General features: G+C 38.0%; 1 protein-coding gene across 6 annotated transcripts in view; it reads right to left on the bottom strand.

Annotated features, from left to right (window-relative positions):
• The window catches only part of SEMA6C (semaphorin 6C), a 146,804-nt gene that overhangs the window by 84,661 nt on the left and 45,041 nt on the right, over positions 1–17,102 (bottom strand). For all 6 annotated transcript variants that reach the window (XM_044273546.1, XM_044273550.1, XM_044273549.1 and 3 more), the window contains exon 2: positions 11,612–11,668. The gene's annotated coding sequence lies outside the window, so the exon portion shown is untranslated. The remainder of the gene's footprint in view (positions 1–11,611; positions 11,669–17,102) is intronic.

The following is a 17,102-nucleotide window of genomic DNA, read 5'->3' as shown; positions in this document are numbered from 1 at the left end:
GTACAAGAATATAACTACTATAATACTGCTCCTATGTACAAGAATATACTATATACTGCCTCCTGTACAAGAATATAACTACTATAATACTGCTCCTATGTACAAGAATAAACTACTATAAACTGCTCCTATGTACAAGAATATAACTACTATAATACTGCTCCTATGTACAAGAATAACTACTATAATACTGCCTCCTATGTACAAGAATATAACTACTATAATACTGCCTCCTATGTACAAGAATATAACTACTATAATACTGCTCCTATGTACAAGAATATAACTACTATAATACTGCTCCTGGATGTACAAGGAATATAACTACTATAATATACTGCTCTATACTATGTACAAGACTATAAACTACTATACTACTGCCGTCCTATTGTACAGGAATAGTAACTACTATAATACTGCTATCTGCTCCTATAGTATAAGACTATATAACTACTATAATACTGCTCCTAGGTACAGATATAAACTACCTATAATAACTGCTCCTATGTACAGAATATAACTACTATAATACTGCTCCGATGTACACGGATATAACTACTTATAATACGGCCTCCTATGTACAAGAAGATAGCTAGCGATAAGACTGCATCCTATGTACAAGAATATAACTACTATAATACTGCTACATATGTACAGAATATAACTACGATAATACTGCTCCTATGTACAAGAATTATACTACTATAATACTGCTCCGATGTATAGTAATATAACTACTATAATACTTGCCTCTATGTACAAGAATATAACTACTATAATACTGCTCCTATGTACAAGAATATAACTACTATATACTGCTCCTATGTACAAGAATATAACTACTATAATACTGCTCCTTATGTACAAGAATATAACTAGCTATAATCTGCTCCTATGTACAAGAATATAACTACTATAATAACTGCCATCCTATGTACAAGACTATAACTACTATAATACTGCCTCCTATGTACAAGAATATAACTACTATAATACTGCTCCTATGTACAAGAATATAACTACTATAATACTGCTCCTATGTACAAGAATATAACTACTATAATACTGCTCCTATGTACAATATAACTACTATAATACTGCTCCTATGTACAAGAATATAACTACTATAATACTGCTCCTATGTACAAGAATAAACTATAATACTGCTCCTATGTACAAGAATATAACTACTATAATACTGCTCCTATGTACAAGAATATAACTACTATAATACTGCTCCTATGTACAAGAATATAACTACTATAATACTGCTCCTATGTACAAGAATATAACTACTATAATACTGCTCCTATGTACAAGAATATAACTACTATACTGCTCCTATGTACAAGAATATAACTACTATAATACTGCTCCTATGTACAAGAATATAACTACTATAATACTGCTCCTATGTACAAGAATATAACTACTATAATACTGCTCCTATGTACAAGATATAACTACTATAATACTGCTCCTATGTACAGAGAATAGAACTACTATAATACTGCGTCCTATGTACAGAAATATAACTACTATAATACTGCTCCTATGTACAAGAAATATAACTACTAGAATACTGCTCCTATGTACAAAGAATATAACTACTATAATACTGCTCCTATGTACAAGAATATAACTACTATAATACTGCTCCTATGTACAAGAATATACTACTATAATACTGCTCCTATATACAAGAATAAACTACTATAATACTGCTCCTATGTACAAGAATATAACTACTATAATACTGCTCCTATGTACAAGAATATAACTACTATAATTACTGCTCCTATGTACAAGATCTAACTACTATAATACTGCTCCTATTTACAAGAATATAACTACTATAATACTGCTCCTATGTACAAGAACATAACGACTATAATACTGCTCCTATGTACAAGAATATAACTACTATAAATCACTGCCTCCTATGTACAAGAATATAACTACTATAATACTGCTCCTATGTACAAGAATATAACTACTATAATACTGCTCCTATGTACAAGAATATACTACTATAATACTGCTCCTATGTACAAGAATATAACTACTATAATACTGCTCCTATGTACAAGAATATAACTACTATAATACTGCTCCTATGTACAAGAATATAACTACTATAATACTGCCCTATGTACAAGAATATAACTACTATAATACTGCTCCTATGTACAAGAATATAACTACTATAATACTGCTCCTATGTACAAGAATATAACTACTATAATACTGCTCCTATGTACAAGAATATAACTACTATAATACTGCTCCTATGTACAAGAATATAACTACTATAATACTGCTCCTATGTACAAGAATATAACTACTATAATACTGCTCCTATGTACAAGAATATAACTACTATAATACTGCTCCTATGTACAAGAATATAACTACTATAATACTGCTCCTATGTACAAGAATATAACTACTATAATACTGCTCCTATGTACAAGAATATAACTACTATAATACTGCTCCTATGTACAAGAATATAACTACTATAATACTGCTCCTATGTACAAGAATATAACTACTATAATACTGCTCCTATGTACAAGAATATAACTACTATAATACTGCTCCTATGTACAAGAATATAACTACTATAATACTGCTCCTATGTACAAGAATATAACTACTATAATACTGCTCCTATGTACAAGAATATAACTACTATAATACTGCTCCTATGTACAAGAATATAACTACTATAATACTGCTCCTATGTACAAGAATATAACTACTATAATACTGCTCCTATGTACAAGAATATAACTACTATAATACTGCTCCTATGTACAAGAATATAACTACTATAATACTGCTCCTATGTACAAGAATATAACTACTATAATACTGCTCCTATGTACAAGAATATAACTACTATAATACTGCTCCTATGTACAAGAATATAACTACTATAATACTGCTCCTATGTACAAGATATAACTACTATAATACTGCTCCTATGTACAAGAATATAACTACTATAATACTGCTCCTATGTACAAGAATATAACTACTATAATACTGCTCCTATGTACAAGAATATAACTACTATAATACTGCTCCTATGTACAAGAATATAACTACTATAATACTGCTCCTATGTACAAGAATATAACTACTATAATACTGCTCCTATGTACAAGAATATAACTACTATAATACTGCTCCTATGTACAAGAATATAACTACTATAATACTGCTCCTATGTACAAGAATATAACTACTATAATACTGCTCCTATGTACAAGAATAAACTACTATAATACTGCTCCTATGTACAAGAATATAACTACTATAATACTGCTCCTATGTACAAGAATATAACTACTATAATACTGCTCCTATGTACAAGAATATACTACTATAATACTGCTCCTATGTACAAGAATATAACTACTATAATACTGCTCCTATGTACAAGAATATAACTACTATAATACTGCTCCTATGTACAAGAATATAACTACTATAATGCTGCTCCTATGTACAAGAATATAACTACTATAATACTGCTCCTATGTACAGGAATATAACTACTATAATACTGCTCCTATGTACAGGAATATAACTACTATAATACTGCTCCTATGTACAGGAATATAATTACTATAATACTGCTTCTATGTACAAGAATATAACTACTATAATACTGCCTCCTATGTACAAGAATATAACTACTATAATACTGCCTGCTATGTACAGGAATATAACTACTATAATACTGCTCCTATGTACAGGAATATAACTACTATAATACTGCTCCTATGTAGATATATATATAACTTCATCTGTTCTGATGAAATGTGTTATGTGACGGTATATGTAATCTATGTGATATTTCGGTATGTATTACATCATATCCTTATCTCTCCAGTCTTCCTTCGGTTAGTCATGGCTCCGCTCTGAGGGACTCAGTAATGTACAGATTGTGCCGTATCGTAACTTGTACCCTAGCTCGGAGACTTTAATCCTTCATGTTTGTGACAGGAAGATAAATCGGCATTGGGTTAATAATGCTTTTAAGCCAGGAAGTCATGATGTCATTATTGTGGCAGCTAAAGGGTTATCTGGGGCCCAGAAATGGGTGTGGGGGGGGGGGGGGGGGGGTGTATACTGGTATGTGAATGTACATCATGCGGTGGTGGGGCACTTATGTGTAGACTCATGATGGGTCCTGTAGCTGGTGATTTGGCGGTTGGCATGCACACTGTTTATGTAAGGGGGGGGGAGCAGTACCAGGGGGCACAGAGGATCGTGGGAACCTAACGATTGCCAGCCCCTCATCCCTGTCTTATCAGGGATACCTTGCTTGCTTTCCATCTGGCACTTGTGAGGTTGTGGCAGGGACAGAATTAGACGGTGTCTGCTCCAGCCTCTTATCACCCTCCGCCCGTCTCCTTGGCTCTGGATGTTTGTACATGGAGGAGATGATACCAGGGATCCTGTGATGTCATAGTGTGTGATGTCACGCATTGACCTGATAGGCTCTGCTCTCTAGTAAAACGGAAGCCTGGCAATGATATCATGTAATGTATAGGTGGTGCCCTCTGTCCTTCATCTTAAAGGCAATGCCAGCCGCAAGTGATTTAGTCACATTATCTCATGGGGCGGAGAAGAGAACACAATCTTTTTGTTAAGAAGTGCTGTCTAAATATCATAGATAAGGAGCAAGTGACAGTAATGTACACAGAATACTCCAAGTCCTGGTCCTCTCTGATTATCATAGGTAAGGAGCAAGTGACAGTAATGTACACAGAATACTCCAAGTCCTGTTCATCTCTGATTATCATAGGTAAGGAGCAAGTGACAGTAATGTACACAGAATACTCCAAGTCCTGTTCATCTCTGATTATCATAGGTAAGGAGCAAGTGACAGTAATGTACACAGAATACTCCAAGTCCTGGTCCTCTCTGATTATCATAGATAAGGAGCAAGTGACAGTAATGTACACAGAATACTCCATGTCCTGGTCCTCTCTGATTATCATAGGTAAGGAGCAAGTGACAGTAATGTACACAGAATACTCCAAGTCCTGTTCATCTCTGATTATCATAGGTAAGGAGCAAGTGACAGTAATGTACACAGAATACTCCAAGTCCTGGTCCTCTCTGATTATCATAGATAAGGAGCAAGTGACAGTAATGTACACAGAATACTCCATGTCCTGGTCCTCTCTAAATATCATAGATAAGGAGCAAGTGACAGTAATGTACACAGAATACTCCAAGTCCTGGTCCTCTCTGATTATCATAGATAAGGAGCAAGTGACAGTAATGTACACAGAATACTCCAAGTCCTGTTCATCTCTGATTATCATAGGTAAGGAGCAAGTGACAGTAATGTACACAGAATACTCCAAGTCCTGGTCCTCTCTGATTATCATAGATAAGGAGCAAGTGACAGTAATGTACACAGAATACTCCATGTCCTGGTCCTCTCTAAATATCATAGATAAGGAGCAAGTGACAGTAATGTACACAGAATACTCCAAGTCCTGGTCCTCTCTGATTATCATAGATAAGGAGCAAGTGACAGTAATGTACACAGAATACTCCAAGTCCTGGTCCTCTCTGATTATCATAGACAAGGAGCAAGTGACAGTAATGTACACAGAATACTCCATGTCCTGGTCCTCTCTAAATATCATAGATAAGGAGCAAGTGACAGTAATGTACACAGAATACTCCAAGTCCTGGTCCTCTCTGATTATCATAGATAAGGAGCAAGTGACAGTAATGTACACAGAATACTCCAAGTCCTGGTCCTCTCTGATTATCATAGATAAGGAGCAAGTGACAGTAATGTACACAGAATACTCCAAGTCCTGGTCCTCTCTGATTGTCATAGATAAGGAGCAAGTGACAGTAATGTACACAGAATACTCCAAGTCCTGGTCCTCTCTGATTGTCATAGGTAAGGAGCAAGTGACAGTAATGTACACAGTATACACAAAGTCCTGGTCCTCTCTGATTATCATAGGTAAGGAGCAAGTGACAGTAATGTACACAGAATACTCCAAGTCCTGGTCCTCTCTGATTATCATAGATAAGGAGCAAGTGACAGTAATGTACACAGTATACAGAAAGTCCTGGTCCTCTCTGATTATCATAGGTAAGGAGCAAGTGACAGTAATGTACACAGAATACTCCAAGTCCTGGTCCTCTCTGATTATCATAGATAAGGAGCAAGTGACAGTAATGTACACAGTATACAGAAAGTCCTGGTCCTCTCTGATTATCATAGGTAAGGAGCAAGTGACAGTAATGTACACAGAATACTCCAAGTCCTGGTCCTCTCTGATTATCATAGATAAGGAGCAAGTGACAGTAATGTACTCAGAATACTCCAAGTCCTGGTCCTCTCTGATTATCATAGATAAGGAGCAAGTGTCAGTAATGTACACAGAATACTCCAAGTCCTGGTCCTCTCTGATTATCATAGATAAGGAGCAAGTGTCAGTAATGTACACAGAATACTCCAAGTCCTGCTCCTCTCTGATTATCATAGATAAGGAGCAAGTGACAGTAATGTACACAGAATACTCCAAGTCCTGGTCCTCTCTGATTATCATAGATAAGGAGCAAGTGTCAGTAATGTACACAGAATACAAGTCCTGGTCCTCTCTGATTATCATAGATAAGGAGCAAGTGACAGTAATGTACACAGAATACTCCAAGTCCTGGTCCTCTCTGATTATCATAGATAAGGAGCAAGTGACAGTAATGTACACAGAATACTCCAAGTCCTGGTCCTCTCTGATTATCATAGATAAGGAGCAAGTGACAGTAATGTACACAGAATACTCCAAGTCCTGCTCCTCTCTGATTATCATAGATAAGGAGCAAGTGACAGTAATGTACACAGAATACTCCAAGTCCTGGTCCTCTCTGATTATCATAGGAAATAAGCAAGTGACAATAATGTACATAGAATATGCAAAGTCCTGGTCCTCTCTGATAATTTTAGGGAGCAATTAGCAGTATGGGTCAGAGAATACACAGTATTGTTGCCATGAAGCTCTCTGAATACCATAGGTAAGGAGCAAGTGCCATTAATAGACCCACACAGAATGCAGGGTATTGTAACCCTGGTGCCCTCTGATTATCATAGGCAAGGGGCAAGTGACAGTAAATTGCACAGAATACAAAGCATTGTAGCCTTAGTGCTCTTCGATAATCATAGGTAAGGAGCTAGTGACAGTAACAGCATTGTAGACCTGGTGCCCCCAGATTATTGTAGGTAAGTGACAGTAATGTGCGTAGAAAACTCCGTATTACCACCCTGACACGGAGGAAGAGACATGGGCACAGAACACACAATATGTTAGCCCTAGTGACCTCCGATAGACAGTAATGTAGCCCCGCTGCTTGCTAACTTTAATAGGTAAGGAGCAAGTAATAATAGACAATGAATACAAGGTATTGTTACCCTGATGCTATATAAATATCACAGGTAAAGAGCAGGTAACGTGGACAGAATATACATGCAATGGCCATCGAATACACAATAATGGTACTCTTAGATTATCATAGGTAAGGAGTAAGTGACAGCAATAGGCATAGAATACACCTGGCGCTCTTAGTTTATCATAGGTAAGGAGTAAGTGACAATAACATACAGAATACACAGATTATCACAGATAAGGAGCAAGTGACAGCAATAGGCATAGCATACACCTGGCGCTCTTAGTTTATCATAGGTAAGGAGTAAGTGACAGCAATAGGCATAGAATACACCTGGCGCTCTTAGTTTATCATAGGTAAGGAGTAAGTGACAGCAATAGGCATAGAATACACCTGGCGCTCTTAGATTATCATAGGTAAGGAGTAAGTGACAGCAATAGGCATAGAATACACCTGGCGCTCTTAGTTTATCATAGGTAAGGAGTAAGTAATAATAGACAATGAATACATGGTATTGTTACCCTGATGCTATATAAATATCACAGGTAAAGAGCAGGTAACGTGGACAGAATATACATGCAATGGTCATCGAATACACAATAATGGTACTCTTAGTTTATCATAGGTAAGGAGTAAGTGACAGCAATAGGCATAGAATACACCTGGCGCTCTTAGTTTATCATAGGTAAGGAGTAAGTGACAATAACATACAGAATACACAGATTATCACAGATAAGGAGCAAGTGACAGCAATAGGCATAGCATACACCTGGTATCAAGTAAGGAGCACATAACAGTAACAGAGAATACACAGCGTTGTGACTGGTGCTGGTGAGGAGCGAGTGATAGTAAATGACACAGTTTTGTATTACTTGTGGTCACTTGCTCGTTATCTATACTGCACTATGCTGCTCATCTGTGTGCTCAATAGGGGGAAGGCTTTCTTTGGCATGTGCTGTCGCTATATTAAGCTATGCCTGCCATGTATAATACAACGCGGGGCGGTATTGTTCGTTACAATTGCACCAGGCACATTAGTTACTGTAATGAGGCAGGGTCACGCTCCTGATCCCGGCAATGTTCTTGCAGTTAACATCTCCAGATTATCTGAAGAACAGACCCCAGTGCTGGGAAACTGCTTATCACCCTCTGCCCAGTCATTGCCCTCACCTCAACAGGATTAACCAGATTAAGACATCACATGCCTCGCCACCCGCAATAATCCCTCGTGACCCCTCTCGTCTTGGTCGGATACAGGGAGAGGTTCTAAGGTCCTATGTTCTGACCCACCAAGGCTCATCCCAGATTAAGCTCTTAAATTAGCCGCAGGTAACGTTCTTAGGGAAGGCGTTGCCAAGGAGAGCCAGCGGTCTGGTTGCCTAAGCGACATAAACCCGTTTAGTGGGCCCACCATTCTTCTCCCTGAAGTTCAGGCCTACTCGCCCTTGACTGGTGGGCCTTCGATATATATACACAGATAAGGGTCTCAGCATCCAGGAAGCTGAGATATGAGGAGCTGTTTGGTGAGGTGCTCACACTCTAGAGCTGCTTTACCTCGTGGTACAACAAATAGTGGCCAAAGAATAGAGAAAGGCGCTCATTGGGTGAGTATGTCCGATAAGTGGGATATCCAAAACTTAAAATGGTTTGCTCACCTATTGAGGTTGGACCAGTTTGGGCGCAACCACAATGAGGGCCAAGTGGAGATGGTTCACGGTTGATGCAGCCTGGATTTATCCGATCACCTTGGGCAGAAGCCACCCCACCACTCGGGTAAGACAGTAGAAATGAAGGGACGCTGGACCTTTTCAGTCTAACGTATGGACAGCAGGAGGCTGGACAGTGCAGCCGTTCTTGAGATCTGGCTCCTGGCCAACTGGAGGGACCACGTGACCAGGAGCCAGATCTCATGAACGGCTGCACTGTGGAAGACTTGACAAAGGGGTCAGTAGTACCCCGAAACGTATTGTCTACAAATAAACTGAAAATTGCGAAACAACCGGTTGTGAAAGTTCGACTGAAAAGGTCCAGCGTCCCTTCATTTTTACCTCATGGAAGCAATGAGGCGGTCACCGATGATTTTCTTTCCCTATTTTTGACCCTGTAGAGCCTCCATACTACCAGGGAATGGAAGTCTTCGGTGACCACCTAATCTGTCCGTGCCAGAGGTAAGCCCAGAAGCAGGTTAAAGGGTTATCTTGACAGGACAATCTTTGTGTAGGTCCTTTAAGGTCATTTGGACATCATAGAGACCCCACCATTCTTACGACTCCCCCCACCATTATGGACCAGAGTGTCTCTCATTTTGGGGCACCTAGTCCATCTGTATGGTCATTAGAAATTAACGACTGCTGCTCCTTCTTCAGGCAGTGTTCAAAGCCAGACTCATGGACGTTAGCAGATTGCCAGGCCTCCTATGAAAAAGGGAGTGGTCCCTTTAACTAACTAGTGTGAGAACCTCACAGAACTGCTTCTCGTATGGACCCCTGAGAGGAGGATATTGGAGGGTTAATGCCAATAAAAGGGGCGGAGCTGTGACAACGTAATTTTAGAAACATTCTGCCTGGGATCTGTCACTCTCAGATCTCTCGTAGTCAATGTAGAGCTGCTGCAGAGACGTGTGTGTGGAGGGCTCTGACGTGGCCTCCTCGCCTCGTGTAAAAGGGACCTGGAGACAATGAGGTTCATACATTATGCATTAGGAGTAACTGTACTCCGCCGCAGAATCCCTCAGACTGGCGGAGTGTCGCAGCTGACATGGCTCCTGGGTGTCATGTTGGAGGCCTTAAAGGGGTTCTCCAGGATTATAGAATCAGCTGAGGAGGTCTAATGGTCAGGGTTGTAGCTTCGACTAGCAATGCCTGCCAAGAATGCATGTGTTTTATTTTGTCCTCCTCCATTCCCACCAGTAAGAACAATATAGCGGCAATCTATCTCAAGGCTTGAAATGGAGAGAAGCCTGTCGTCGTTGGGACGCACACACTGGCACAATGGGGAGATCACACCTACCAACATCGTAACCCACCAAGTAAAAATTGGTTAAAAGTCTTGCCCTTAAAGGAAGAACGCATTGGGCGTAGTTTGTATAAACCCCGCCTCTTGAGTGCCAAAACGGTGACTATGTATATAATCAGTTATCGAGTTGAAGAAAGTTGGGGGAAGCCTTAATGGCGGCCTACCTCCAACTGTCTTGTGAAGGGATTAGCGGTGGGGCGGGGCTAATTGTTTATACGTGATTTTGGGGGGCCTTCCTGGGTGAAATGGGAGGGACTTACATATTTGGAGGCCATATTGGTTGTCACCCAGACTCTGCCTGGTTATATTGCGACATGTTCCCGTTCACTCCAGTAGATTTGACTTGTTGATGTTACTGCAGGGAATTGTTGTACGGTATGGTACACTGTATGGCGGTATAACACATTACAGGGGCTACTGCACATGGCACCATATAATATTAGGGTGATTCTGGAGTTGCTATTGAAAGTTCCCGGCCATGTCGATCCCCCGTTCGCTCTGCCGCCATACTCCGCACGCCGCCGGGAGCTGCTCAGTGGGTGTCGTGGGTTTGCGGTGAGCGATCGGAGCGATTATTTGGTATGCAGCACCTTCCCTCGTTCAGATTTGTTTGCTCTTTTACGTGGGCGCCATGAATATAAATGAATGAATTATATCAAGGCCGCGCGCCTCCTGTTTTATTGGAAAAAGCTGTGTTTTGTGCATTATTAGTAAAGCCGAGTAACCCAAACGCCGGCGGCTGACCTTTGTGGTCGGCACATCACACCGCATTATACCGCCTCATTTGTCTCCCTCTATCAGGGAGAACTTCCCTCAGCGGACGGGCTGGAGGCTCCACATGTTTTAGCCATAAATAGCTGATCGATGGGAGGTACACTTCTATAGATCGGAGCTCACAGCGCCATACACATTGTTGTGGTCGTGCTTGGTATTACATCTAGTTCATTAGTGACATGTCCCTTTAAGGATAGTTATTTTTATGTTTTTTGGAAAACTCAAACTGCACAATAAATTGACAATAAAGAGCCCTGGTGGTGACATCTGCCGAGTAAGTGGCTGTCATACCGCAACAGCTCCACAGGATGATACTATGATGGCCCTATAAATTACACAACTGAGAGGAAAGCCGCACGACGGAGACGAGACACAGGTAGAGCCTTACCGTACTGCTGCTCAGTGACCGCAGAAGAGTCCTTCACCTTCAGCGAAGAGCGTAAATCTGCAATATAAGAGAAATGATGGTAAGAACGACCGTAATCCCACATATTGCCAGCTATGGGCGGTGCAGAAATACCCCCGATAACCCCCGAACACCCCAAATCCGGCAAAAATAGAATAGTCCCAGTGTAAACCACAGTATTATACTAGTTATACTCTAGCACACAGAAAACAGTATTATAGTAGTTATATTCTTGTACATAGGAGCAGTATTATAGTAGTTATATCCTTGTACATAGGAGGCAGTATTATAGTAGTTATATTCTTGTACATAGAAGGCAGTATTATAGTAGTTATATTCTTGTACATAGGAGCAGTATTATAGTAGTTATATTCTTGTACATAGGAGCAGTATTATAGTAGCTATATTCTTGTACATAGGGGCAGTATTATAGTAGTTATATTCCTGTACATAGGAGCAGTATTATAGTAGTTATATTCTTGTACATAGGAAGCAGTATTATAGTAGTTATATTCCTGTACATAGGAGCAGTATTATAGTAGTTATATTCTTGTACATAGGAGGCAGTATTATAGTAGTTATATTCTTGTACATAGGAGCAGTATTATAGCAGTTATATTCTTGTACATAGGAGCAGTATTATAGTAGTTATATTATACATAGGAGCAGTATTATAGTAGTTATATTCTTGTACATTAGAGCAGTATTATAGTAGTTATATTCTTGTACATAGGAGGCAGTATTATAGTAGTTCTATTCTTGTACATAGGAGGTAGTATTATAGTAGTTATATTCTTGTACATGGGAGGCAGTATTAATGTAGTTATATTCTTGTTCATAGGAGGCAGTATTATAGTAGTTACATTCTTGTACATAGGAGCAGTATTATAGTAGATATATTCTTGTACATAGGAGGCAGTATTATAGTAGTTATATTCTTGTACATAGGAGGCAGTATTATAGTAGTTATATTCCTGTTATAGGAGCAGTATTATAGTAGTTATATTCTTGTACATAGGGGGCAGTATTATAGTAGTTATATTCTTGTACATAGGAGCAGTATTATAGTAGCTATATTCCTGTACATAGGAGCAGTATTATAGTAGTTATATTCTTGTACATAGCAGGCAGTATTATAGTAGTTATATTCTTGTACATAGGAGCAGTATTATAGTAGTTATATTCTTGTACATAGGAGCAGTATTATAGTAGTTATAGTCTTGTACATAGGAGCAGTATTATAGTAGTTATATTCTTGTACATAGGAGCAGTATTATAGTAGTTATATTCTTGTACATAGGAGCAGTATTATAGTAGTTATATCCCTGTACATAGGAGGCAGTATTATAGTAGTTATATTCCTGTTATAGGAGCAGTATTATAGTAGTTATATTCTTGTACATAGGAGGCAGTATTATAGTCGTTATATTACTGTACATAGGAGGCAGTATTATAGTAGTTATATTCTAGTACATAGGAGCAGTATTATAGTAGTTATATTCCTGTACATAGGAGCAGTATTATAGTAGTTATATTCTTGTACATAGGAGCAGTATTATAGTAGTTATATTCCTGTACATAGGAGCAGTATTATAGTAGTTATATTCCTGTACATAGAAGCAGTATTATAGTAGTTATATTCTAGTACATAGGAGCAGTATTATAGTAGTTATATTCTTGTACATAGGAGCAGTATTATAGTAGTTATATTCTTGTACATAGGAGCAGTATTATAGTAGTTATATTCCTGTACATAGGAGCAGTATTATAGTAGTTATATTCTTGTACATAGGAGCAGTATTATAGTAGTTATATTCCTGTACATAGGAGCAGTATTATAGTAGTTATATTCTTGTACGTAGAAGCAGTATTATAGTAGTTATACTCTTGTACATAGGAGCAGTATTATAGTAGTTATATTCCTGTACATAGGAGCAGTATTATAGTAGTTATATTCCTGTACATAGAAGCAGTATTATAGTAGTTATATTCTAGTACATAGGAGCAGTATTATAGTAGTTATATTCTTGTACATAGGAGCAGTATTATAGTAGTTATATTCTTGTACATAGGAGCAGTATTATAGTAGTTATATTCCTGTACATAGGAGCAGTATTATAGTAGTTATATTCTTGTACATAGGAGCAGTATTATAGTAGTTATATTCCTGTACATAGGAGCAGTATTATAGTAGTTATATTCTTGTACGTAGAAGCAGTATTATAGTAGTTATATTCTTGTACATAGGAGCAGTATTATAGTAGTTATATTCTTGTACATAGGAGCAGTATTATAGTAGTTATATTCCTGTACATAGGAGGCAGTATTATAGTAGTTATATTCTTGTACATAGGAGTAGTATTATAGTAGTTATATTCTTGTACATAGGAGGCAGTATTATAGTAGTTATATTCTTGTACATAGGAGGCAGTATTATAGTAGTTATATTCTAAGCAGTATTATAATTATGATAGTCTTATACATTTACAAGAAATTCAGGCTTTAATATCAGTTTAGCAGATTCTGGAAATACTTCCTATTCCCATGAATGAATACAGCCACTTTTATTATTGGCAAGAACTCTTTTTAATCAAAGATTTTCCTAAATCTGGATCCTTTCCATAGAAGTTAATGTTAATAGTAGTAGGTATTTAGCTAGTGAAAGTAATCCTATTTTCCTGTGATGGATTCCTTCTAATATGAGGCGAGGGTTTATAGCAGCTCAGCTGATAGCGTTACGGCTTTAATGGGCTGTTTATGAACTCCCAACATGAACTAAAAAATTTAAATGTTGCGTAGAACATAGATTTATTGAGCCGCTATCTCGTTATAATACAGCACTGTCCCATCAAAGCGGCAATTATAATCTGATAGAACGCCAGTATATAATTATATACAGGAGATACCCAGGTTATACCAGCTGTACATGTATAATTATATACAGGAGATGCCCAGGTTATACCAGCTGTACATATATAATTATATACAGGAGATGCCCAGGTTATACCAGCATGCTCCATATCACTATATACAAGAAGATGTATAACTTATACCAGCTGTACATATATAATTATATACAGGAGATGCCCAGGTTATACCAGCTGTACATATATAGTTATATACAGGAGATACCCAGGTTATACCAGCATGCTCCATAACACTATATACAAGATGTATAACTTATACCAGCTGTACATATATAGTTATATACAGGAGATACCCAGGTTATACCAGCATGCTCCATATCACTGTATACAAGAAGATGTATAACTTATACCAGCTGTACATGTATAATTATATACAGGAGATGCCCAGGTTATACCAGCATGCTCCATATCACTGTATACAGGAGATGCCCAGGTTATACCAGCTGTACATGTATAATTATATACAGGAGATGCCCAGGTTATACCAGCTGTACATATATCACTATATACAGGAGATGCCCAGGTTATACCAGCATGCTCCATATCACTATATACAAGAATATGTATAACTTATACCAGCTGTACATATATAATTATATACAGGAGATGCCCAGGTTATACCAGCATGCTCCATATCACTATATACAAGAAGATGTATAACTTATACCGGCTGTACATATATAATTATATACAGGAGATGCCCAGGTTATACCAGCATGCTCCATATCACTGTATACAGGAGATGCCCAGGTTATAGCAGCATGCTCCACATCACTGTATACAGGAGATGCCCAGGTTATACCAGCATGCTCCATATCACTGTATACAGGAGATGCCCAGGTTATACCAGCATGCTCCATATCACTATATACAAGAAGATGTATAACTTATATCAGCTGTACATATATAATTATATACAGGAGATGCCCAGGTTATACCAGCATGCTCCACATCACTATATACAGGAGATGCCCAGGTTATAGCAGCATGCTCCACATCACTATATACAGGAGATGCCCAGGTTATAGCAGCATGCTCCATATCACTGTATACAGGAGATGCCCAGGTTATATCAGCTGTACATATATAATTATATACAGGAGATGCCCAGGTTTTACCAGCATGGTCCATATCACTGTATACAAGAAGATGTATAACTTATACCAGCTGTACATATATAATTATATACAGGAGATGCCCAGGTTATACCAGCTGTATGTATATAATTATATACAGGAGATGCCCAGGTTATACCAGCTGTACATATATAATTATATACAGGAGATGCCCAGGTTATACCAGCATGGTCCATATCACTGTATACAGGAGATGCCCAGGTTATATCAGCTGTACATATATAATTATATACAGGAGATGCCCAGGTTATACCAGCATGGTCCATATCACTGTATACAGGAGATGCCCAGGTTATACCAGCTGTACATATATAATTATATACAGGAGATACCCAGGTTATACCAGCTGTACATATATAATTATATACAGGAGATGCCCAGGTTATACCAGCTGTACATATATAATTATATACAGGAGATGCCCAGGTTATACCAGCATGCTCCATATCACTATATACAAGAAGATGTATAACTTATACCAGCTGTACATATATAATTATATACAGGAGATGCCCAGGTTATACCAGCATGCTCCATATCACTATATACAAGAAGATGTATAACTTATACCAGCTGTACATATATCACTATATACAGGAGATGCCCAGGTTATACCAGCATGCTCCATATCACTATATACAAGAAGATGTATAACTTATACCAGCTGTACATATATAATTATATACAGGAGATGCCCAGGTTATACCAGCTGTACATATATCACTATATACAGGAGATGCTCAGGTTATACCAGCATGCTCCATATCACTATATACAAGAAGATGTATAACTTATACCAGCTGTACATATATCACTATATACAGGAGATGCCCAGGTTATACCAGCATGCTCCATATCACTATATACAAGAAGATGTATAACTTATACCAGCTGTACATATATAATTATATACAGGAGATGCCCAGGTTATACCAGCATGCTCCACATCACTATATACAAGAAGATGTATAACTTATACCAGCTGTACATATATAATTATATACAGGAGATGCCCAGGTTATACCAGCATGCTCCATATCACTGTATACAGGAGATGTATAACTTATACCAGCTGTACATATATAATTATATACAGGAGATACCCAGGTTATACCAGCTGTACATATATAATTATATACAGGAGATACCCAGGTTATACCAGCTGTACATATATAATTATATACAGGAGATACCAGGTTATACCAGCATGCTCCATATCACTGTATACAAGAAGATGTATAACTTATACCAGCTGTACATATATAATTATATACAGGAGATACCCAGGTTATACCGGCTGTACATATATCACTATATACAGGAGATGCCCAGGTTATACCAGCTGTACATATATAATTATATACAGGAGATGCCCAGGTTATACCAGCATGCTCCATATCACTATATACA

The sequence above is a fragment of the Bufo gargarizans genome, unplaced genomic scaffold (genome assembly GCF_014858855.1).
Source record: "Bufo gargarizans isolate SCDJY-AF-19 unplaced genomic scaffold, ASM1485885v1 fragScaff_scaffold_728_pilon, whole genome shotgun sequence".
In the NCBI taxonomy this organism is placed as follows: Eukaryota; Metazoa; Chordata; class Amphibia; order Anura; family Bufonidae; genus Bufo; species Bufo gargarizans.
Note: the sequence above shows the minus strand (reverse complement) of the source record. Positions and strands in the feature narration are given on the sequence as shown.